This window comes from Oryzias latipes, chromosome 1 (assembly GCF_053564925.1).
Source record: "Oryzias latipes strain Hd-rR chromosome 1, Olatipes_Hd-rR_3.1".
Taxonomy (NCBI): domain Eukaryota; kingdom Metazoa; phylum Chordata; class Actinopteri; order Beloniformes; family Adrianichthyidae; genus Oryzias; species Oryzias latipes.
Window position 1 is genome coordinate 7282830 of NC_136237.1, and position 26999 is coordinate 7309828.

The 26999-nt window shown below is 37.5% G+C and overlaps 1 protein-coding gene and 2 long non-coding RNA genes across 3 annotated transcripts in view; 1 reads left to right on the plus strand and 2 right to left on the minus strand.

Annotated features, from left to right (window-relative positions):
- LOC101162429 (zeta-sarcoglycan) overlaps positions 1-26999 on the minus strand; it is a 450051-nt gene that overhangs the window by 283761 nt on the left and 139291 nt on the right. The window lies entirely within an intron of this gene.
- LOC111948297 (uncharacterized) lies at positions 13043-16747 on the minus strand. The gene is made up of 6 exons (XR_002874252.2): positions 16339-16747; positions 15361-15587; positions 15073-15232; positions 14776-14986; positions 14522-14678; positions 13043-13511 (listed from the first exon to the last, which is right to left on the minus strand). It is a non-coding gene; the product is annotated as an uncharacterized LOC111948297 (long non-coding RNA).
- Positions 20412-25526, plus strand: LOC144996641 (uncharacterized). The gene is made up of 6 exons (XR_013659533.1): positions 20412-21039; positions 22038-22119; positions 22422-22498; positions 22844-22955; positions 24397-24660; positions 25090-25526. It is a non-coding gene; the product is annotated as an uncharacterized LOC144996641 (long non-coding RNA).

Consider the following 26999-nt stretch of genomic DNA (forward strand, 5'->3'; position numbering starts at 1 on the left):
TTTCCGTTGACATTTCAGTGCCCACAGATCTTATTACACCTTACCCCTCATATCTGGTTGTGCCTATCTGTACATTTGTATGACTATGCTGTTCAAACAAATAACAGATCCAGATGAAGAGCTGAATATTTTATCACTTCGCTGCCATCTCACAAAAGCTCTTTTCTTTTTGAGATTCTGCAGAGAACTGGACGCACAAAATGTCAACCGATGCCCACAGCCGATAATGAGATTTTGCTATTTTTATGTTGTTGTCATGCACATAAAGACCAGATGTAAATCTGTGGTGAAATCATTTCAACACATTAACTCTAACATCCCAGATCTAAAAGCAAACTCAGACAAATGTGCACAGTGGTTTTAAACCACCAGTGTGTTTTTTGTGCATTTAGAACCATGGGACTGAAGTTAACGGAAAAAAAGCTTCAATCTAAAAGTACTTCAGAAATGTTCAACTTGCAGTTTACATCTCATGTTCATGTTAGCTTTGAGTGTTCCACTTCCACTATACTGTGGAAAGCGTATGCAAATGAACCGCAGATTTGTGGGGGGTTGCAAGAATTGATCTCTTTTTGTAGCTGCTTTCTGAGAAACAAAGACCTCAACTGAGCTTTGTGGTGATGGCATTGGATTCACTTTCAATGCATTACCTTATATTTGAGCTACTTAAATGCCAAACACTCATGAGGAACCACTTCAGACTGACAGTAGATTTAGTCAAAGACTTTACTCCTACATTTCTAAATTAAGTTTCCTAAAAATAAATAAATGAATAAAAGGAAATGGTAAGAAAAAAACAAGACTAGTGTGAGTGTAAGAGTTCTTTTTTTAAATTTCATTTTAACCTATAGAAAACCGCTGACCTACTGAGATTTTCACCCACAACCATCTCTAGGGTTTACAGAGAATGTTGCGCAAAAGAGAAAATATCCAGTGAGCTGAAGTTCTGTGGGCAGAAACACCTTGTTGATGCCAGAGATCAGAGGAGAATGGTCAGACCGGTTCCAGCAGATAGAAAGACAACAGGAAATCAAAGAACTACTGGAACCGACCGAGGTCTGCAGAAGATCATCTCTGAATGCACAACACGTCCAACCTTGATGCAGATGGGCTACAGCAGCAGAAAACCACACCGGGTACCACTCCTGTCAGCTAAGAACAGGAAACTGAGGCTACAATTCACACAGACTCACCAGAACTGGACCATAGAAGATTGGAAAAACATTGTCTGGTCTGATGAGTCTCCATTTGTGCTGCCACATTCAGATGATAGTCAGAATTTGGCGTCAACTACATGAAAGCATGGATCCATCGTGCTTTGTATCAACAGTTCAAGTTGGTGGTGGAAGTGTAATGATTTCGGGGATGTTTTCTTGGCAAACTTTGGTCACATTTGTTTCAGTTGAGCATGGTTCCAACACCACAGCCTACCTGACTATTGCTGCTGACCATGTCCATCCCTTTCTGACAGGTGTACCATCTTCTGATGGCTACTCCCAGCAGGATAATGCTCCATGTCATAAAGCTAGAATCATCTCAGACTGGTTTCTTGAACATGACAATAAGTTCACTGGACTCAAATGTCCTCCACAGTCACTTGATCTCAACCCAGTAGATCACCTTTGGGATGTGAGTGAACAGGATTGGCATCATGGATGTGCAACCGACAAATCTGCAGCAACTGTGTGATGCTATCGTGTCAATATGGACCAAACTGAGGAATGTTTTCAGGACATTGTTAAATTATTGCCATCAAGGATTAAGGCAGTTCTGAAGACAAAGGGGGGTCCAACCCGCCACTAGCAAGGTAGAGCTAAGAAAATAGCCGGTGACTGTAAATACAAATTCTATTAAAAATATGTATATAAACTTAAAACACAAAATGTATCAAATCAAATAAAAAATAAAAAAACAAAAAGGGGTTGATACAAATTTAGACCCTGGCTATCCAAAAATTCATAACCTATTTTTGTAATAGTAAAACCTGTCCAACGCAAAAGGGTTCAGCGCTCATCTGTTTGCCCAGTTTGGGCTGTCAGTCAGTGCTCATCAAATTCTATTTCAGAAATTGTAAAAGTAACAGACTCTATACTGGATTTTATCCACATCAGATTTGTTGGGTTTGGCATGTTTTCTATCATTTTGCTAATCTTTTATAAGCAGTAGTACGGTAGGTTTAAAAATTGTCATTTACTTTAAAAAACCAAGTCCAGTTGACCATTTCTAAACCTACTACTGCGATGGAATTAACCTGGATGAATGAGAGTCTTCACAGACATAAATCTTTTAGAAGAATAAACCAGTTTTGTGGGTGGATTTGTTCATTTTCTGTCACTATTATTTGTAGCACTCCTTGTCCAGTTCACCAAGACACCAGAGATTAGTCTTGTTTTCTCTAAAATGATCACATAATTTAGGAATTGAATGCCCTGCATTGTTGAAAGGTTTCACACATTTCAGCCAAATCTTGGTGGAATTGGCAGCTCCTGACTTGACAGCGTTGCCTGCTGTGTGCAGAGGGCATATCCTGGCAGAGATATCATCGCACACCTGAAATGAAATTGGACAAACAGAGTGAAACTAATGGGACTAGGGACCAAAAGTGGACCAGTGGTATAAGTGAAAGGGGATGAATGGTGCCGAGACTAAAGTTTGGTATCTGAACAGATAACATGGGTAGTAAAAAAAACAAAAAATAAAAAAAAAACATTGGAAATAGAACATTTAGTAGGAAACATTTTAGGCTACACTAAAGCACAGAATTTGACAGGCATGGCACAGGTTCCGTCTCCAAAAAATTGTGAAGTAACACTGAATTTTTTGGTTTCTGTCAGTTGGTGATGAAAGTAGTGAGCGCTAGAAAGCCAGATGTGACAGGACTGCTGAAACTGACAATGAAAAGTCACTGACTGAAGGTACAAGAGCTTAGAGAACAAATGTTAAAGAAACAAACATTTCACCACCAGTCAAACTTTTCAAATCAAATATCCTTGTCATTAATAATACCTGTGAGTTTATACTTTTTCATCTGACAGTTTTTATATCCAGATTCTGTGTAGTTTGCTGTAAACAGAGTATGTGTTTACCAATATAAAGAAATCCAAGTAAACATTATGCATATACTCCCACACAAACAAAACTCCAGCTTATTATGTATTATTTTGCAACCCGATCTGCAAAATGAGACATATTCAGCAGCATAATCATGATGTGTCATTTCCCAGTATGACTCACAAGTTCAACTATGTGCACGATTCTGAATATATCATTGGATTAGCTGCAGTAATGTGGGATGTGAACAAAGCATACAGTCTGCAAAACGATGCAAACGCGTGTGTTCAAAGGAAAGGAGACTGACACCATCGTTCTCCTAAATCAAGTAACCAAATCAGGTAATTTTGTTGTAAGGGGCTGTGGCATCCAGTCTGAATTTGTGTCATTGCTTTCTCTGAATAACCTTAAAAGAATTCTCACTGCATCTCCAAAGGAATCTCTCAAGGATCTCGATTTTACTTAACTTGCACAAGGGAAAACAAGGAGCCAAAACAAATTGTGAACTCCAGAGATAGTTTTTGCACTTTAGATGTATAATTAAAACTCTTAGACTTTGTGCTCACCCCCATAAAGTACCAAGGGCAATTAGAAGAAGCTATCATTTCACAGCCATGCAAAGAAAAGCGGCAAAGGCTTCATTTAGACTTTTTTGGGACTCTCTCCAGCTTTTTATTACAGCTTCTCTAGCTAGTAATAGCTACACTGGGAGAGGTTCACAGCTGCAGGCAGAACTTAAAGAGTTGGGACAATTCAGTTTCTCCATTTAACTCTGTGAAATATTCATGAAGCAAATGATTATGGAGCACAACGATGTGTGGCAGGCGTGATCATGGTTCTTTTTTTTTTTACATTTTTTTTTAATACAAGAGTTTTCACTAAAATTGACACAGCAACAAGAAGAAAAAAAACTGTTGTACAAAGCCCCACAAATGTCAAAATAAACTAGATGAAATGTTCACTGTGTCTATTAGTGTTTTTGTTTGATTTAATAGTAAAAAAAAAGTTGTCTCTACTTTATTAAGCCAGCCGCTTGCATTTTAGCAGCTTAAAATGCATTTTTGAACAGACTAAATACTTGTCTTTTCAGAAATGCCTTTCTAAAAGTAAATTTTGCTAAACTAGATGTACAAATGTATGACTTAAGCAGAGAAGCAAGTAGATTTTTGTGTGCTGAAGAATGCACGCCAAGGCTACTTGAGTTTCAGCAAATACAAAAAGTAGCTTTGTTCAATATGGAGAAAGACTAATTTTTGTGTCATGGATTATAGGTCCTAATAGATGAGAATAGCACAAGACAAAACCCTCAAATTATTTTTGGGTGATAAGTATGTTTCTTTGGGCTGTGAGAAGCTGTACTTTAAAATGTCGAGAAGTTTCTGGAAACTAAGCTCCTTACTTACTGCAACGTCCTGCGGGAGGAAGAAATGGGATATCTGCGGATCTGAAATAAAGACAGATGGCTTTTAGCTTGGCCAGAGCTACCACTCTGAGGAGTTCCATTAACATGCGTGTTGTTGTTTACATAGTGGAGAATGATTAAAGCCAGAGGCACTGCAGGCCTGAACAAGAAAACCCAAGTGAACACAGAATTGCCAATAGATGCTCATTCTTTGGAAAAGGAGTCAAAAGTTTTACTTATCTCAGGAGAGAATAGAAACCTGCTAGAAAAAGTAGTAAAATACGTATTAAACTGCAGGATCTTCATGTAAAATATTTGTTTGTGAGGACGTAGGTTTTGAGGTATTCTTCAGAAATAAAGAACAGATGGGACCAGAGGAAATGACATCACCTGCGCCGTTACTGTAATCAGAATGACCCGAGGAGCTTCTTCACCATGTCACCAGTGTGCTTGCATAACAGCTGTTCCAACAGAAAAGGCAGAAAAACACACATAATAATAATAAAGGTCCTATCAAGCTTCTTTTTTTTGAAAGTACTGTGAAAAGTCTTCCTCTCAAGGCTGGACATTTTTGTTGAGAAACATAAACTATTGTCACACGATCAATATAGTTTAAAAAAAAATAGATCAACATCCAAGGCGATTAAGCAACTAACTGAAGAAATAATAAATACCACAGATAATAAGAAGTTCATAGTAGGACTGTTCATTGATCTTAAAAAAAGCTTTTGATCACAAAATTTCATTAAAGAAATTGGTAATATATGGAATACAATACATTAAAAACCGGCAGCAGCTTGTACAACTGGAAAATTTTCCCTGCTAAATTTCGTCTGTGGAGTACCACACGGGGGTCAATATTGGGTGCAAAACAATTGATCCTATATCTAAACGACATACACATAGTGTAAAATACACTCTATACTTTTTGTATGCAAACTACACAAGTATAGTATGCACAGGGGAGAATCTCAGGGACGTTATAAAAATAGTCAATGGGAAAATCAGTGAAACTAAAACAATGGTTCAACATAAATAAACTCTCACGCAAGGTTAACAAAACAAAATTTCTGATTTTTGGAAATCGCTACATTCCTGCAGCTTTAGAAAGTAACTTTTATCTTATATTTGTTGTTATTTAGATTGTCTTAGATTTATTATTATAATTAATTATTTAGATATTTTGGAAAGAGTGACTGAAATTGAGTTCCTCTGAGTAATTAGGAGCACGTTTACTAATATATTCATCGACAATAGTACTACATCTGCAATACATTGTAGAAGTTTGAGGAATAATAAAATAGTCTACAGTGTTTGTATATCTTTCATAATTAAAGCTATTCGAAAAGTTCATGGTGTGGATTATTGGACACTGTTTTTAAAGTTGGGTTTATTGAAATTATGGGAGCTTGTGAAACTTCAAACAGCCCTCAATATGTATAAAGCCAGAAACAACTTACTTCCAGTAAACATACAACAAATGCTCAAGGACAGAGATGGGGGATACGAGTTAAAAAATCAGCTGAACTTCAAAAAGCTGTGCATTCCCACTACAAACAGAAAATGTGTTTATCAATTTGGGAGGTGGATTTATGGACCGAATGGACAGAGGGTTTAAAACAAAGCAAAGGTTTGCATGGATTAAAAAAAAACCACAAACAATATGTGAATGTTTTGAGAAGGAATAACTTTAAATGGATTTATGTACAATGGCCATTGTAAAATGGGAACATACATGATTTTGTCTTCCACCCAAACTTTTTGGAGCACATTGTTTTGTTTTATTTGTCTATTTTTTAACTCTTGTGTTTCTTTTCATTTTGTGTTCGTGCTAAAAAAAAAGCATTGAAAATGTTTGAAAAAGCAAAAACCTTTTGTAAGATAAAAGTTTTGTCACATTTTGGGGAACAACCACCTACCCTCAATTAAAACATGAAGATAGGTCATGGCTGAATGTTCCAACATGACAATGCCCCAAAGCACACAGCCAGGATAACAACTGTAAGAAGGGTATCAAGGTTCTGGAGTGGCTAAGCCAGTTCCCAGACCTCAACCCAATTAAAAAGTCTTTGGTAGGACCTCAACCTCTGTTTCTCAGTGAAAATCCAGAAAGTGGAGGATTGGGCCAAAATCGATCCTGCAGTGTCTGCAAACCTGGTAAACAAACTACAGGAAATATTTGACCTGTGTAATCACAAATGAAGGTTAACACCGAATATTAACATTGATTCTTTCAGGTGTTCAAATATGTGTTTGCTGTAGTAGCATAAAAATAAATTATTTAAAAAGCATGCAATATGATTTCCAGATTTATTTAGATGATGTCTTCCACAGTTAACATGCATCCAAAATTAAAATGTCAGACCCCTTCAAGGTCTCCAAGTGGGAGAACTTCCAAAATCACAAAGTGTTCAAATAGATTACTTATTTGCTTACTGCATACAAGTCAGGTGCGTGTTTGTGTGGTTTTTTTTTTTCTGTGCCCAATCAGTGCAGAATATAAAAAAAAAATAAAACTCAGCTGTAGCTGTGTGAGAGCAGTCAATAGTTAGATATACTTTACAAAAGCAGCTATTCTGGTAGAAAAAAAAGCACCTGTGTAAAAATTATGCCCCTTCCAGCATTTTGAACATATCATTAACGTTCTCAGTTTCGGTCATTTTAGTGTTCCTCTCTGCCAGCTGGTTAAAACTAACACGAGAGATGTTACTGGGCCACAGCTGATCAATACCAAGGCTAAAGAGAGAGCAGCAGTTGGCACTGATAGGCCAATCAATTACTTGAGAAAGGGATCTTGGCTAAAAGCAAAATCAGATGGTTGCAGTGGTCTTTGGGGGTACCCGTGGTAAACTATTAGAGACATTTGGTATGGAAATAACCTTAAAAGTGTGCTATAAAGGTTTAGACACTTTTGGTGCCCTTTCTGCACTGTTGGTATTTAGAATAGTATAGAACTGTATCCTTTTCACGGAGGAGAAATTCACACACTTGTTTATTTTCCATTATAAACCAAAAAAGGTTTTGCAACCTTAAGACCCAAACTGTACCAAGGTGTTTTGTAGAGCTTGGTATGATTATGATGAGTTTGGCCAGATGACAATTTTTGACAGCTTGCAGCAAAGGTTGTTTGTCTGGGGAGATTCTGGAAAATGCACCAAACTTCCAGTGGTTTTCACAATAGCAACAGCGGATAAAAAGTATGTTGTCCTTCAAGACGTGTTGACAAGCATTTTCTCTTTGGAAATCAATAAAAAAAGGCCAAAACTATTTTTTTTTGTACCCAATCCATGACTTTCCCCTATGGGCTATTTCACAAATGAAACATGAACTTGGTAAAAGCAGGAAAAAACACACACTGAAGTTAACCTTTGGATGACTAGCTGCAACATTCATGTTTAGGGTAAAATTATAAATAGTAGCAAATATTGCCTGCATATAGCTTCCATGCAACTCTTTTAGGAACTCAAAAAAAATTTGTATAGAGATAAATTCCTTGATTTTCCATTACAGCCTTCAGTAACGTGTGGTATTCAGTATTTGCTCCTTGTTGTAGTCATGCCACACATACACATATACCCAGATCTATATTCATCCTGGTGCATTTAAGTGTGCCTTTATAATCTTAGAGGGCACATTTCTCCCCAAACACCATTTCCATATCAAAATCTACCAGTTTTTAGAGAGACAGAGGCAGACATCGAAGAAAGTAAAACACAAAGAGACAAGATCCTTCACACAAGTGCCTCTAATCCAACCGACTCAACCTACATTCATGCCAGAGGTCTCATCCTGTTTTCAAACTGGTTTCATGTAGGGCAATATTTTCATGGGTCGGTTCTGACGGGGCTGAAGTTGGCGTTTCATATTTTTTTGCTTGTGGTTTCTGAAAAAAAAATATATTTCCATGTTAAAATGCAACTACAAGAAATTTTTTTTTTCCTTTCGTTTTTGCAGATAGGTGATTCAGTGAAGTGAAGTTGTTGATTTGTAAAAGTTCAATAAAAGCGACATGACAGTTTTTTCTCCATAGAATGCCATTATAACATTGAGAACTCATCCCAGGCTCAGATCATCTTTGAGAGCAAAAATATTTTTTATATTATTTGATTTGATTGATTTGATTTATTGATTTATTTCAAGCATTGTAGTCAAAGCAATAAAAAAATTACACATATTTATCAAACTCATTACAGAAATGATGAAATGCATAGATTAAAAAGACAGAAAACAAAACAAAAATGTCACTTAAATCACATTTGCTTAATTAAATACAGTGATCATTAACTGAAGTATAAGTAGAGTTTGATTTATTGCTTGAAAAGGAGTGGGAAGAAGCAAGCTTATATAATCCCACCCCTACTGAGTTCATTCATTTGATAGTTTTACAGAGTTTTAAATCCGGTTCTGATCAGATAGATTCTCTTGAAGTAACAAAATCCAGTGCCTAGTAATGATTGATGATCTTCAGAAAACATTCATTCATGATTTCAGTAACCAGTAACGATACCGATATGTAATAATAATTGATCATCATTAGAACACATGATAAGATTAAACCAGTAATTATTGCTACACATTGCAGATCAAGTAAATAAAATCAATAGCTTAATGATAGTAATTTAAACATTTCAGTAATCAATATTGCACATTACAATGTAACACTCATTGGTTGTAATTAAAAGAGCTTTGATTATTTCACCACAATCAAGTTCACACATGTATTTGGAATTATTCAAGCACCTGTTGATCCTTGAATCCTCTTATCTTCATATCCTGAAATAAGAGTTTCTTTATACATTTTCTTGAATATTTGAATATTAGAACATTGTTTGAGCTCATTACTTAAACTGTTCCAAAGTTTAGTGCCACACACCGACACACAGAAACTTTTCTTTGTGGTTCTTATCAATTTGATCTTGAAGTTCCTACATCCCCTCAGTCTGTAGCCTCCTTCATTTTCTAAGAACTGTTTTTGGATATTGAATGGTAACAATTTCCAACTGGCTCTGTATAAGAGTTGCGCAGTGTAAAAATCCACAAGGTCATACAGTTTTAAAAGTCTTGATTGATAAAATAGATTGTTTGTATGATCAAGATATCCGGCTTTATGTACAACTCTGACGGCTCGTTTTTGAAGTAGAAAGAGAGGATGTAGTGAGCTCTTGTAATTATTCCCCCAAAGTTCTATACAGTAGGTGAAATATGGTAATATTAAAGAACAGTACAATAAATATCTACTGTGTTATCCTAATATATGTTTAGATTTATTTAAGATTGAAATACTTTTTGAGACTTTAGTTTGTATGTGTCTGATGTGTGGCTTCCAACTTAGTTTGTCATCGATAAAAACCCCGAAGAATTTGATTTCTGTAACACGTTCAATTAAGACATTATTTATTACAATTGAGGGCTCTTTATTTGTGTTGTAGTTTCCAAAAAACATCACTTTGGTTTTATTTAGGTTCAAAGACAATTTGTTGTAATCCATCCATAGTTTTATATTATTTAACTCTGTGTTCACCACCTTTATAAGTTCCCTTTGATTGTCTGTAGAATAGAATATATTTGTGTCATCAGCAAATAATATGAGTTTCATAAGCTTTGAAACATTGAATATATCATTTATGTAAATATTGAATAGCAGCGGGCCCAGAATTGATCCTTGTGGGACACCACAACTTATCTCTTTTGTCTCTGATGTATATTCATCAATCTTGACAAATTGTTTTCTTCCCGTTAAATAGCTTTTGACCCAAGTTAACGCTAGTCCTTTTATCCCATACACTTCCCGTTTGTCAAGTAGGATTTCATGATTGAGAGTGTCAAATGCTTTTTTTAAGTCAATGAAAACTCCAGCTGCATATTTCTTTTTGTCCAAAGCATTTGTGATTTCCTCCACAGCATCAATGATAGCCAATGAGGTAGATCTATTTTCTCTAAAACCATATTGGTTTTCATTTATAATGTTATATTTTTCAATAAATAAAGCTAATTTATCATTGAATATTTTTTCTAAAATTTTTGAGAATTGTGGAAGAAGAGAAACAGGTCTATAGTTTGTAAATTGGTGTTTGTCTCCACTCTTATAGATGGGAATCACTTTGGCTATTTTCATTTGGTTTGGGAATCTCCCAGTTTGTAATGATAAGTTACATATGTATGTTAGAGGCTTAGCTACACTATGAATGACTTTTTTCACCACCTTCATATCTATATCCTCACAATCTTTTGAGTTTTTACTCTTGAAATTATTCACAATTGATATCAGCTCATTTTCGTTCACATCAGAGAGAAAGATTGAGTGTGGGATCCTTTCGATGGGTGGGTTATTGTCTTTGCTAGTTTTGCATTTTGGAATTTCCGCTGACAACTCTGGACCCACGTTTACAAAGTAGTTATTTAGACCGTTTGCTGCTTCATTGATGTCATAGCTTTGACCCTTCTCATCTGTAAAGTAATCTGGATGAGTTCGCTTTTTTGTCCCATTTTTAATGATGTTATTTAATATTTCCCAAACTCGCTTAACGTTGTATTTATTTTCATTCAGTAGATTATTGAAGTACACTTTTTTACTGTAACGTGTTATTTCAGTTAGTTTATTTTTATATGACTTATATCTTTGTTCACTTTCTCTTGTCCTCCGTTTTAAGAATTTTTTATACAGGTTATTTTTCTTTTTACAAGCATTTCGTAGACCGCTGGTTAACCAAGGGCATTTGGTTATGTTATTTATTATGTTTTCACATAAATCCTGATTCATTGAGTAAACATTTATTTTAATTATCTGTGCTAAAGTTTCAAAGCTGCCTGCCTTATTGAACCTTAAGTTCCCTCAGTTCAGTAACATTTTTTGCAGGTTGACAACTTTATTTGATTGAATCTTTACTCTCTGCCAAATTTTTGCAGTTTGTTTAAACTTAGACTTTGTGATGAAGATTTTCCCTTTTACATCAAACTGGATTCTAACAACCAGATGCTAACTTTAGCTGCGACCGACTTTTAACCAAATTAAAATGAGACTATCGTCATAAATCTCACAAGAACGGGCAGACGGCTGGTTCCAATTGCAGCAAGCTTATTAGCTCAGCTAAAGGTCCACAAAGCTAAATCTGGGTCAGGCAGGCAGAGGTCAATAACGAGCATGGGAGCATCAGAGAAGTAACAGGAGTAGTCAGGATCCAGGCGAGATTTGGGGCAGGCAAACAGAGTCAGAGACAAAACAGGGTCAGGAAACCAGAAGATCAGGTCGAAATATGCTCAGTAATGCAGGCAGAGTGGCACAAACAATACTTTACACTGAGTGAGGCTCAGTGCAGTGCTTGAGTAAACTGAGTGATTGCAAATGAGAGTCAGGTTTGTGGCAGGAAGTGTGCGCTGGGGTTGCTGGGTGATGAACTGCATTCAGATCTCTGGAGATGGTTCCCACTGGTGACCAGAGGGGGAGACAGAGCTCTGACTCTTGACAGAAAAACTGGTATTTTCTAAATATAATAATAAACGTGAATCCATCTTGTCTGCAATTTTATTATTTGCGTGTGTGAAACAAACGAGAATCAGTCGCCGAGGATCAGGCAGATCTGAACGGCTTCTGGGATTTGAGAACAACTGTCGCAATAAATCTGTATGTTGCAAAAACACCCATGGTTATGTCTGCAAATAACAGTGTTACTTTTCTTTGAAGTCAAAGACCTCTATTAGGTTTCATCGCTGACTCTTTTCTCCCCCAAAATCCTTTCAAATACGTTTTTTCGTTTGGTATTTCTTAGCTTTTTTGGATTTGGGCTTTCTTAGCAACCCGAACAGCTGCTTAAGGTCAAAAGATGTGTCAAGACAGACCGAAGTGGTGAACAGAATCTGTTAGTTTTTCAAAATAAATGCTATACGCAGTTTCATGAACCCATGGTGTTCACACCAGATGAGGTTACTTGGTTTCACAAGGACCCCTCCCATAGGAAAAATCTGTTGCTCATATGTTGCTTGATCTCGTCTCTTGAGATCAGTTTGAGCGTCTCATATTCGTATCATTCTGTGATCATTTGCTTCTTAACTCTTGCTCCTAAGGGTCCCTTAGGAGCAAGAGTTAAGCTATAATGAGAAAAGACATCACTGAGACAAATGAGGTTGAGTTGAGACAACTTTTAGAGCAATAATTAAGAAGTGGGAGAGACGAACCTAAGACGTTCATGAGACAAATCCGAGAAGAATGAGTCCTAAAAGAGATCTCATCATTGTCTGTCTGATGTCTCTTTCATGTCTTAATCATTTCTCTTAAATGTCTTACCAAAGCCGTTAATGAGAATGATATTTGAGATGTATTTGAGAAAGAAAAGAGAAGTTATTTTTATAGCAGTGGTAGCCAATCCTGGTCCTCAAGGGCCACCATCCAGTAGGGTTTAGATGTTTCTTTGCTCCCCAGATGTGAATCAACAGGTGATTAACCACCTCCTGCAGAACTTGAGGAGGCAATTCAACCACTGCAGCAGATCTGTTGGAGCAGGAAAACAGCTAAAACATCCATAACAGTGACCTTCAAGGACCAGGATGGGAGACCACTGATATACAGTAACAGTAAAAACAATACTAGAAATGTAAATGCTTTACACTTTATTTGGGCAGCACCATCATCAGTACAGCATTTGAATTGTGGTAGCAGTATTAAACACTTTTTAAAATATTAAATGCATTAAGTACATGAACTGTGGCGTACTCAATGTGGCTGACATGATGGTAAAGAAAACTTCCATATTTTGAACAACAAACACACTGACATCACTGCTGAGGTACAAGGAAAAAAACAAGATTATGTAACCACATAAAAAAGTACCTGATAAAAACATTCTCCTAAACTTGCAGCCTACCAAATCCATGGACCAATTTGAGAACCAAATTAAGATAAAAAATAAGAAAAAAGATGGAGGAGAAACCAGTCTGCATACTGTAGATCATAGCAGTGGTCTTAGAACCGGCTCTGCCCTACATTTGTTGACAACGGCTTTCTTGAGCTTGGCCTCTTCAATTTGTTCCCAACCAGGTAGAGTGGCACATCTCAGGACATAAGCTGTAAGACAAGAACATTAAAATCTGGCATGAACAAATTGATAATAGACCGCACATAACAAACAAAGATAACACTTCAAGCTAGAAGCAAACTGTGGTTTTATAAAAGCAGCTGCATAATGCTACCATAAGATTACGTTTCTGTCATCCCTAAAAGCAGCCACACGTCGCTAGAGAGGACATCTGTTTCAGTTAAAAGAATTGAAATGCAGCATTCTATGGGCATTAACTATTTAACAAATAAGGTTCAAATCTGTTTCATTTCATTTTTTATGATACAGTCCAGATCAAACATTTAAGAAATGATCAAGTCACATTTTGCATGGTTGGCTCTTAACAAGGGAAAAATAATAACCATGTCTTAATTGGGACGCTGAGGGCTGATCGTGTCAGACAGCAAACTGTGGAATAAGATATTTCAACGAATATATATTATGGTATCATTAAGAATTTTGTGGTCAATATTTTTTGGATTGTTCAGAATATTTCCATTAGTGTTTTAAAGTAGAGCACTTTGGCTTAGGTCTTTGTTCTGTTTGAGACTGAAGAATTATCCCTTAGTGGTACAAAAGTAAAGATTGGAAAAAAGTCTGTTATACTTGGAAAACTTCATAAAGCCACCCTTTAAATTGTATTTTATTTCTTTTAATGTGACACAATCTTACTATTTAAATCAAATTACCCCAAAATAAGGATTTTCAAAGCTAAATTTTAGGTTAGCCAGGGCTGCTCATTCCTGGTCCTTGGGATCCATCACCCTGACTGTTTTCCAGATCCCCAAGCCCTGCTAGCTGTTGATCAGCTCAACCAGATGTCTCCACATTCTGACTGAATGAACACACCTGGTCCAGGTAATCAGCTGGAAATCAGGCAGGCTGGTAGATCTCAAGGACCAGAGATGAGCAGCCCAGAGTTAGATTAATAAAAAATTAATTAGAATAATTAACTGCAGGTCATGATTAACTAACACCCCCAAAAATGAATCGCATGACAGCACTCATAAATATGTACCTTTGCAGAAACTCCAGGGTTGAAGCCAGCTCAGTTGGATAATGACTGTTAAAGCAGAAGTAGCTTCTGAACATCAGGCACAGTGCTGCAATGTTGTTGTGTATGATGGAGCGGTTCCAAATGAGCATGAACCTCCTTGGGGAAAAGCAAGACTGTCCTAAAGACAGAACAATGGATGAAGTAAACATGTCACTCATGTACAGTGTACAAAGACAAAACCTTTAGAATAATTTAACACTGGAAACTTTACTTACCACATACAATAACAGTTGGAGTCAACGGCACCTGCTGCAGCTGGACCTCGTCTGCATCTTCTACAAGAACATGGCATCCTCCTCATTAAAGTAGCAGAGCAGAAGAAAGCGCATCTCTTTAACATCTCATCTCTTCTGAGCAGCCACTCTGCTCTCCTTGCATCATCTGCAGCCTTTTAGAGTCTGGAAAAACGTCTTGCTTTCATCATTTCTGCAACAAGAGTGCAAACCATTTCCTTCCTTAGTCTTGGGCCAGGTCTCTTTCCAAAGACTGCACAAATTCCTCAGAAAACTTACTCCATGGAATTTCAAAGCTGTCCTCCCAGTCAATGTACGTACTGTCCTCGGCTTCTGGAAGATGTGGATGACAAACTTCTCGGTGACTATAACAAAAGTGATGATGATTGTGTTGGTGAGGTCTCAACAGATGACGATGTGCTGTTCTCTGGCGTTTAGTCTGCAACAAAAAACAAACAAACAGTATAAGTGTATTAAGTTTACACTGTACTCTCAGTGTGTTACCCATTCATTTTCTTATCCACTTCCGTGCATTACAAAAACTCATTTGTAATGTTTGAGACTCACATTTCAATTTCCAGAAAGCAAGACGTTTCCAGGCTTGAAGAGGTCTCAAAGCTGGCAGCAAGTCAGCCTCTTCTATGAGTCGTAGATTGTCATACAACTCCATTTATTCCAATGGACTGCAAGTGTTCTTCCAGGATGTCGTGTGGCTCTGGTAGGACCTCCATAATGGCAGTGTGGAGGAACATGGATTCTAATTCACTTATTTTCACATGTAGCATTTAGATCACCTTGAATCAGAGAGGAGAAAAAAAAACATGATGTACACACATTTTATACAGCACAAAGTAAGATCTGGAAAGGTTTTTAAATATGATTTATGATTCACTAAAATCCTCGTACATATCAGTGTTGACATTTGTTGGCTTAGCTACATCTGTGCTCTCTAAACATCTTCACCACTGACAGAGGGCTGAGAACATGTTTTCCTAATATGCATACTTAAATTTTCAGATTATGCTTTCTAGACATGTGAGCAGTTAATGATGACTTTATTTAAACACATGTCCATAACCAGTTTCAAAAGATGACATGACAGGCCAAACGTCTGCAAGATGATCTTTTAAACAAGATAAAAGCTTTTTACAGCGTAAAAATTGAACATACAGTGAAACTGCACATTTTGAAGTTTGCAATAATGGAAATGGTCTGTCTGTGGTGTCGTCAAACTGTGAATGGGATGAACCCTGCAGACCCTTAACTGAAGAACAAAATGTCTTCCAACAGTTACTTAGCACTCACGTCACGCGTTTGGAAAAATATCGAGGCTCATTCTGTAAACTCTGCACTGCAAATAACTCTTCAATGTCTCTATTTTTTATTACAAAAAGCACAAGTAAACCTTTGTAAAATGTAATAAGTACTTATACAGCCAAAGCCACCGCGAGTAGCCCAGACGTCTGCAGTACTGGCGGAGCTAGCTTAAAACAGCTTTAGCATTCAACTGAGTTCAGAGTTGGAGTTAAGAAATCGCAAACTTACCGTGCAAACTTCAAAGATTTTACTTGAATCTTTTCCAGACAAGCAAAAAATATGTTGGAGATTCATCCCACGGATTGTTAAAACGCAGAAAAAATACGACAAGCGCTCGTCAAAAGTCTCTCGTTCTCTGCACTTCTCCCGCTTGCAGATTCCGGCCCGTTGGTGACGTCAACCACAGAGTTTTCCCTCCCACTGTGATCAACCAATCAGAAATCTGTGTCAAGTGAGGCTGTGATACAGTTTAAAATTCAAATCGGGTTCCTCCAGGCTTCTGTTTGTTCAATATGATGCAGACTAAAATCAAGAAAACAGAAAATATTTTCAGCTTGTAAGGCTGCATGAAGGGGGATTTTTAAAGACAAAGATAAAGTAACTCAAACTGAACCCCATAAATCTGTACCGTCCTTTGTGTATTTTATTTGTTTCAAATGTAAAATCTATTTTTTGTTCACTTTAAGGTGATCCAAATATGATCCTAAATGTCCTTTATTTAGTTCAGCCATCAATGTGTTAAATGTTTTATACCCACCAATATATAAGTGTGCGTATATGCACTTGTGCGTGTATGCATGTGTGCCAGTGCATGCGTGTGTTTGTGTTTAACTAAACCTAGCATCATTAACCCAACATACATTCTTGTTCATTTATGTTTATCTAAGCAGTCAAAAAAAAGTTTATTAAATCGACACTGCAACGTTGTCTTGAAATTTCATGTTTTTTAAAAAGTTTCAAAAATATGTCTTTTGAGGACATGACTGTCTTAATGATTTAACTTTTTTTTCTTGAAATTGTAATTAAGTTATATAAATATGTAAGCAATAAACAACTTTTTTAAGTTGAACATAAATAAAATAAAAAATATTATTTTCTCGAGATGAACTGTAATGGTGTCATCATGAGACTCATTTTAGGGCTTGTACTACTCTCATTTTTCTTTTTGCTGAGACAATAAAAAAATAGGCTAAAACAAGATCTAAATTATTGAGCAACGAGAGACAGAACCATTCATGTCTTTCACTGAGACGTGACTGAGATAGGGATTTGAAGTAAGGATATCAAATTGAGACATACTTGAGCGCAACATAATATGGCTCATTTTTCTCTCAATTGAGATCTGGAGAAGAGACAGTTGTGAGAGAATTTTGAGATCTCAAACAGTGCTCACTGTGAGACTTATTTCTCAGGAGAAATGTTTGAGAAGAATGAGAAAAGCAGTTTAGTCTCAAACAGTTCTCATTTATGTCTAGGAGACGTAAATGTGACAGAAACGAGATCTCATCTTCAGTTTTGCTTTGCTATGGGCTTCCACACGATCCAAGTCCCTTAATGGCCAAAGTTCACCTGTTTTGAGATTTAGCAGCCAAAAACCCAACGGGTTCCACTTCCAGTGCCATCTGCCCCATTTGTATATAGAGCCCAAGATTTCTGAACATGGAGGCCCAAAAAGCAGGTTGATGGGCAATTACAGAGACTTTTCATAGAAAGTGGCCGCTTGCACAAAAGTTATCGCGGGGGGTGTGATAGTGGCTCCACACATTTACAGGTCTGGTAAAGATCCTGGTTGATCCAAAGTAATCGACCTCAGATCTTACTGCGGAAACATGCACCGCTTTCAGCCACAGGAGCTGCAGTATGCAGCTAGGAAAGTAAATGTGAAGCCATCTGTGTACACAATTGGGTTAGCAATAAAACAATCATGTTTGCTAAAGCAGCCACTTTTCATGTTAAACTTGTGTCAGATTGCTCTTATAAACAACAAACAGATGGCGGTTGTGGTATGCAAATTGAATTTGGGACCGTTTTGTACAAGCACAACAAATCCTGTACATCACCCAGGGGTGGGCTACAGGGGCAGTTTTACATGTGTAAAAACTTCTGACTGCTCCAGTAAGTGAGGTGTCCCTTCCAATCCTTTATGATGATGAGAGCTAAGTGGAATTTTTCTTACACTGAGGTATATAAATAGTGTGTTAGAGGCACCTTGAGTTTTGTTTTTTCTTTTGAATCCACGTGTTTGTCCATTTTTCATTTTTCTGTGATGACAGCAGACCCTCATGCCCTTTTCCAGTGATCTGAAGCAGGGATTTCTCAAAGTCTAACATAATTATTTTTGCAAATTATGTTTTGCTTTTTCTTTGATTTCACTTAAGCCTTTCATCTCACCTATTTTCTGGGGAAGAAATATTTTCAGGGTTTTTTTTTTCCCTGACAATGACATGAATTATTAAAGCAAATTGGAACATAGGGGAGAAAACAAGAAGCTCAACAGATTGACCAGTATTTTTGCTTCATTTTACGAAGGCTTGCAACTTATCTCATTTTTTCCTTAACGCATTCAGCAAGACGTGCCAAGTTTTCTTCAGACGGCACTTTGTTGATGTCAGATATGATTTAAGTGTGTTATCTTGGGTATTTTTCACGTGTGCAACAGAGGAAATAGGAACAAATTACATTTCCACGTGACAGACAGTTTATAATAAAGTGCCTAAAGATACACTTTAGATATTAGTACTTTGCCAAGTCATGTGTCATGTGGGAAACCACAATAACTTATCCCTGAGTTGGAAGTTATTTTTTACAGGTTGGTATTTGTTGGCAGCTCAAACAGAAAAGTAATTGACTCATCTAAAATGATCTGATGCAAGAACCAGCAAAAAACAAACAAAAAAAGATTTGAAAGGTTTAAATGGAAAAGTTTTACCGACAAGCAAATGCGTCTTTTTTTTAACGATACTGGTGTTTTGGATGAGATTACATTGAAGTGTCATCCATCACTGTGCCACACAGACTTTCAACATCACAATATAATCTCAGGGTGCTACCAAAATGGTTAAAAAGATTCATGATAATCACGTCACAATATTGGTATTGGCAGATATTTCCATAAAAAGCTAAATATTGGCATTCATAAAATCATTTTTAGAGCAGATCTATTTCCTGACCACAATAGAAATGTATCAGATTAGAATACAGGGGATAAAAACAGCAAAAAATGAATTTTACAACCTTCTGGTCCCATAAAACACATATTCCTGGCTTTGCTCAATACTGTTCATGTGAGATGATGTGTGCTTGGCCTCTATTCTGACAGCCTGCCTTAACGTCCATTAAAAGCTAACCTGTGCAGCATGTTTGTACGGGATTACATCTGGGCATGTGATGAGCCTACAGGGCAACACAAAGGGCAGCCATGAAACCTGTGATCCATATGAACACACAAAAACAATAAGCAAAAGCATAGAGAGGACGTTTAACAAATGCAGAGTGCAGTTCAAGTCCCCCCTAAAACAAACGCAAACAGACGCATGGAAGACAGCATTCCCCTGTTAACAGACACCTGCATGACTGCGAGCTCTCAGCGCACAGATTCAGACACAAGAAAACAAACAGCAGAACCCTGGCTTCCTGAAACACAAACACTCACCATCTGCGATCACCCCCTAACCAGCTCTTAAGTATTTAGCACTCTCGAAGAACACAACCCATTAGTTTCCAGAGAAACACAGCTCCAGCGTGCAAAAATGTGTGCGTCTTCCACCAGCATAAGCAAGAAAGCGCATTAGCCATGTGTTACAGTGATAATGGTTTTGTGTTAAGGCCATAACGACGTCTCGGTTGCATGCCCAGTCATGCTACGTACCCACCAATGTTAGACAGCGTGTTTGGTCCTGGGATGCAGGGACAGACCATTAACAAATCCCTTCAGTAAAATTTGAATGAGAAGTAGTACAGAACAAACAAGGAAAAAGCCTTCATCGTTTCATTAAAAGTTTTAGTCCAAAATGAATAAAAAAAAACATGCATGTGAAAAGACAAAGAACAAAAATCCCAATAACGTCACTGTTTTATCGTAATCTAAAAACATGTGATGTATTTGAGAGAAAAATGTCGTTTTTTCGCTAAATCAAATCAAACCAATATTAAATATTATTGCGTGAATTTGTTCATCTATTATTGTGGCAAAAACTTTCCTTCTCCTGAATTCATGTGTTTTTGTGAAATGTGGGCTTTAAAAAAGAATAACAAGCTTTATTTTTAACCTGAGAATTCCAAAACAGCAGAAGCATATGGAGTTAATTCAGTCTCAATAATCAGAAATGCACACAACATATTTCACAAATACACACGCTCCGATTCACAAATGTCATTTTATGCAAACGTGAAAAATAAATTCGGAAATACACACCCTGTGTTTCACAAACACACAGATTGTGTTTCACACATGCACACTAAATGTTTTACAAATGCACAATAAGTGTTTCTCACAAATGTGCACACTGTTTTTCACAAAAACATTTTAGAAATTCACAATAAATGTATCAGAAATGCACAGTAAGTGCTTCACAAACATGATTTTTAGGTACACATGTGATGTGAACTCACAGATCATTCGAATTGCAGACTGTGCATTCAAAATCCCGTTCTCATTTGTGAATCTCCCCGTGTGTGTGAGAGATTTTTCTACGGTGAATATTGAGACTCATCTGACGGAGCGGGTCAACTAATGTCACCATTGGCTAGTGGATCTGTCAATCAAACTCATCGGCAAAGCAGGCGGCTTCGCTTTTAGCCAATCCAATGGCCCCCTTACACTCTTCACTTTCAAAGTGACGAGGGAGGGAGCTGTTCAGCACAGCAGTTGGGAGGACGCGGGCGGCAAACATGGCGGAGAGGTCTTCTGAACGGGATCAGTCTCAGCCCGTAAGTAATGCATTTATTTGATCATTCCCTCGTTGTACGTCCTGTAATGTTATTGAATACTAAGTTGAAGCGTTCTCCTTAGCCAAGTGACATGTGTGAATGCTTTATGAACACTGCAGCCGAGTCGTTTGCAGAGTACCCCCACCGCAAATTAGCTTAGCTTTGTTTTGCTTAGCCTGTGCAAGTTGTGGCTGTGTGAGTGTGAGTGAAGTTCAAGCCGGTGTCGGTTCAAGCTAGCGTCTATAGCCAATGATCTGTAGGTTCTTAACATGATTCATAAGGAACTAAGGGGAAAAGCATGCCGGATTTACAGCAGCAAAGAAAGTTTAATAAAAAGTATTGATTTGGAGACGGCGATTTGTTTAAACACTGATGCTATGCTATGCTAACTAGCTAGTTGTTCCGTGTGCTGCCTTATGTAAACGCGATCCGGGTTAAAGTTAGACACAGCATTTTCACAACCCAGACTTTAATAAGACGGGGTGGACTGTGCAACAAAGTTAATTCATGACATTCATGAAAACGGCATTTTTTAAATATAACATACATGAATCCACTGTTGAATGAAAGAAGCCTCATTAAGTTTCTAACGTTAGAACCCGTATTCATTGTGATGACCAGCCCTGTGAGATTGTGTCAGAGTGACAGCCACTAAAATCCCCGTATCTTTACTTCCAATGACGTAATGACAAGAATCCCAAACATTATGTTTTTAGGCTGTTTTGTAGTCGATAAGTAGTCACAGAAAGGGTGGATGGGAGAAATCAGCTGTCAACAGTGATTTGAGTAGAAGTTACTGTAAGTATTACACACAGGCTTCCTGTGATCAGTGTCTAGTCTCTGATTTTTTTTAAAGGTGTTCTTTACTACAAGCTCAAGTAATCATAGCAAGAGTGTTTTAAAAAATTCCCCTTTCATATATTTGAAAATTATGTAATTTAAGATAAGACAGCTAAATGATCTAATCCATGTTTGTTGTGTTTTTATTTATTCTCTAGGAATTACTGAATGTGACAGCGTGACAATCTTTTGTTCCTCGTGCCATCAGGCAATACAACTCTCTGGCAGGGCATCTTACAAGTGATTTCTTTTAATTTTACCCACTGATTTTCCAATTATTTACCTTTTTTTTATCAATCTTTTTATTTTGTGATATTTCTATTTGTAATGCATGTGTGTTTATGTGTTTTTTTAAGATGGCCATTTTAAAAAAATTTCCTCAGGGATTATTAAATACCCTTCTATTCTATTCTATTTCATATTTTATCATCCTGTTGTATTACTGTTTTACCTGTCAATTGGGAATTTAGCATTTTTGCCCCTGTAAATATCTGTCAGTTGAAAGTATTTGTACTTGTATTCCATGTATCCTGTACCTGAAGATAGCATAGAACAACTGTGCAGACACCCACTTGGCCTTCTTCAGTGACGCTGTGAACGTTTATGGCTTTCCTCTGAGGTATTCATGTTATTCATAAAGAAATATTTTATTCACATATCAGGCAGTATAAGTACTTGGTTATTTGTACAAAAATAAAATTACTTTTTTTAGACTCCTCTCCATAAACAAAGGCAACTCTAAAACTTTCCCCTCATGAATAACATTTTACCCCCCCTTAACAGTCTCTCTCACCTCATTTTTTTCCCCAGAGATACATGTAACCCACTCCTGCAATTTTTTTAACCTAGAAATTCTACTTATTGGCATCATACATAAGAACATTACATTTTAAACTGATGTGTACCGTATTGGCGATGCATTTGTAATTATGTGTTTGAGACATGATTTTCATGTTATTGTCAGGGTGAGAGGAGATCACGGAGGAGAAAATGTGGGCATAGCCGAGTAAATGCTCACAGTACGTAGAACTGACACAAACAGCTTCATTGCAGGAAAAGTGTACACACAATCAACGGTGAGTTGAACCTAGTTTTAGAAGCTTTAATATATACACAGGGCTCCAGACTGCGTCCATTTGGTCGCATTTTGCGACCAAAATTTGAGAGTGTGCGACTGAATTTTACACCCAGTCGCACATGTGCTACCAGTAAATTTGCCTCCCCCACCCTCCGTATTTTTTATACATTAAACATGAAAGGAGCACGTCAATGATCGATGAAATGAGAGATGAAATCATCAATGAGACGCGAGCGCACACGCACGCAGGCAGACACACACACTCGCGCGAATACTCATGAGACTGGAGCACACGAGAGCACACACTCGCGTTTCATTGAGTGATGCCTGAGGCGGCCAATGCGCGTGGGAAGAATAGGGAAAGTCACTGCAAGTGGCTAAAATATGTGGAGGGGCGGGGCCTAACATCCGTGGGAAGGAAACGGAGACAAATATCATCACAACCTGATATGTGCGTCTGAGCTATGAGCAAGCGAACTATTGATTCGTTCTTCCGACCTGCAGCTAGTGTACCAGTGACAGAGTGTACAGCAGGGGTCTCAAACTCGTATGAAATCGAATCTGCAGCGAGACTGAAAGAGACCAGGAATTAGGAGTTGTCTTGGGATGGATGTAGCCTTTTTTTAATCAGTTGGTATTTTAAATTATTTTAATTGATCAGTGAACTACAAAAAACCCATCAGGACGCATGTCCCATAATGCATTGTTTTTTAGTCTGTAGGGCAGCTTTTAGTCAGTTCAATACTAAATTTCCAGCTGCGTTCGCTCTGATTGGTGTCTTGCTCTCACCCCTTTCTCGTGATATTTTTGTTTTGATTGACAGGTGATGTTGGAGCAAAAACAAAAATATACGTCACACACCAGGTGATCTGTGCAGTGTTGCGTCCATCTGGGTGATCTCAAACACGCTTATTGTGCATCTTGACTGAACCTATTTGGTGTCACCAACATGAATTTCCATCCTCTAATATTTACATACATTTAAGTATTGTTTGAAACTGTGAAATTACGAAAGGTTACTACGGTAATCACTTGTTACTAAAAACTTTTTTTTATTCTAAATGTATGGTATTTTTTATCCTATTTTTACTTAGTTGTACTGTCGTGACAGCGATGGTGATGTCAGTTTACCTTCATGTTGCATCTTCAAAAGTGCAGATTAAAATGTGACACTGAATTAGAAACAGCACATTGTAATTTCTGCATCTATTATTAAAGTATTTATTTGTAATACAGTGGAAATTAGTAGATTTGGTTAGAATGTTGATTTACGGTATGCGCCCCTAAATTTTCTGGTTGTGCCCCTAAAATTTTCAGTTAGGGGCCACTATGCTCCTAGTGAAAAAAGTTAGTCTCGTGCCCTGATACATAAAAGTGAATGATGTATTAAAAATAAATCTGACAATATAATATTTCTTTTTGCTTTTTTCCAAATACAGGATTGAGCTCCTCTGGTGTGATGTCTTCGTGAGTGTTACTGGTTTATATTACAACATCCTGCACTCTCCTGAGGACCAAGACTTTCTCAATATCAGTCACATCACGTATTCTGCTGCCATTACATTTTTCTACCACACATTCAGGCCAGTTTGGATGTCTTTAGTGATGCGTGGGACAGCCATCCAATCAGGACGGAGCAAAGCATGACACCAAATCAGCTGTGGCAGTTGGGCTTGACCCAGAACCCTGTTTCTGATCCCCGGGTAAATGCTTTATTTAATCTCACTGTACTGGAAAACTGATTTGTGTGCAGTTTGACTAAAGTGGAAAGTATCGAGAACAGTATGATGAAATCATAATGACTACAGTGAATTTTCATCGAAAATGAATGAAAAGGATTATTGTTGTGTGGTGCAAACAATTTCCCTAAATTGTTTGTTTGTAGGAAGAATAGCACATCTGCAAGTTCAAAATGCATCACAATGCATGGCCTTATGAGCCATCAGATGTACTAATGTCACTACTTTGTTAAGGTTCACTTATTTGCAAATTATAAACAGTTATGGAGATATGAGGTCTGCCTGCAAGCAACAATATAAGTTATTATTAGTCGGTCACTGTTCCTACATAATCTAAAACACAAAAAAAACAGTGCTGTTCATAAACAGTATCTTTTTTTTTTTTTTTGTCAGGGTATGCTGGTTCCAGAGATTGAATGGGAGGAGAGTGGATCCATGACTGAACCTCATCCTGGGATCAATGTCCCGGTATGGGACAGTCCCCTTTTGGGTCCACAAATGTTGGAACTGCAAGACGACATCAATCCATTGTGGAATTCAGACCGTTTGGGAGTGGACCTACATCTTTACTGTCCAGTGCGTTTAGAACTTAATTTAGGCGACATAATTACATACAGAAGAAGAGAGACTGAGGAGAGTAAGACAGAGTTCAAATCAATACTGCTGTATTGTTCAAGGGACTTCATTGTATGTAAGGAAGTTATGAAAATTAGTTCCAGTTTAAATAAAATTCAAATCAGTAGAGATCCCACATTTGCTTAAATTTTGATGTTTTAATCTGTCCATGTTTTCACTGAATTTTACTCTGCAATAAAGGGTGAATGTTTGCACTTTGTTGTTCTATGACCATCTTTTGTTGTGTAGTATTTAACCAGCTATAAAACCCAGAGAGATGAGGATCTTTTTTGCAAGGGTGACGTGGCCAAGAGGTGTATATGTATATGGTTACAATATAAAATCAATTACATTTGAGTTATTAAAAAAATAAAATTAAGGTCAAGCAAAGTGACTTCGGGCTGAGCAGGGGGGGTGTATTGGGTATCTGTGATTGACAGTGAGATGAACTTGAGGTAATGTAGTCCCACTGCGTGGTACGGAGCAAAGTGATGCCAGTTTCTCCACAAAACCTGTGGAAGTTGAAGATTTTTCTCCTCCACCTTCATATGATCAAAACCGTGTCTGAGTGTTGAAATGACGCTAGCATGAAAGCTAAGAGAATAACGTACAAACAATCCCGAGTGAAACGTTCATTGTAAATCCCATGACCAGTACAGAGTTCGATGGATTCAATGTCAACTGCATTCAACCACTGTTGCCTTGCTTCCAGGTCCACTGAAAAGTTGCACAAGCCAGTAATTTTTGACAACCGAAGGCAATAAACCGACAAGCCATGCTAGGGCTAACACGCTAACGACCGACTGGTACAGAATCAAATATGGGCGGGGCTTTTGCCACCCGCAGAAAGCGTAGAGAAAGTGTAAGGGGCCATTCGATTGGCCAAAAGCGAACCCGCCTGCTTTCCCGATGAGTTTGATTGACAGATTCACTAGCCAATGGTGACATTAGTTGACCCGCTCCGTCAGATGAGTCTCAATATTCACCGTAGAAAAATCTCTCACACACACGGGGAGATTCACAAACGAGAACGGGATTTTGAATGCACAGTTTGCAGTTCGAATGATCTGTGAGTTCACATCACATGTGTACCTAAAAATCACGTTTGTGAAGCACTTACTGTGCATTTCTGATACATTTATTGTGAATTTCTAAAATGTTTTTTGTGAAACACAGTGTGCACATTTGTGAGAAACACTTATTGTGCATTTGTAAAACATTTAGTGTGCATGTGTGAAACACAATCTGTGTGTTTGTGAAACACAGGTTGTGTATTTCCGAATTTATTCTTCACGTTTGCATAAAATGACATTTGTGAATCGGAGCGTGTGCATTTGTAAAACCGGTTGTGTGCATTTCTGATTATTGAGACTGAATTAACTCCATAGAAGCAGTCGACAGCTTTTGAAAGTAAATGTTTTCAGATTTAGTGGTGGTTTGTATTGTTTTGGAGCTCGGTCCCCAATCTTGAGTCAAATGCAAGAGCTAGAAAAAGGCATCAAAGATTGTTTTTGTTTTTTTCTGTCCTGAAGTGCTAAAGGTGCAGCCACCTGCACACTCAGCAGAAAGCTTTCTTTCTGCATGACAAAAGAAAAAAAATAAAGAAAAGTAAATAGACAAAAAGAAAAAAACAGGGAGCATCTGTGTTTGTGAGAGGTAACGGGCACATCATCATTACTAAACTATTA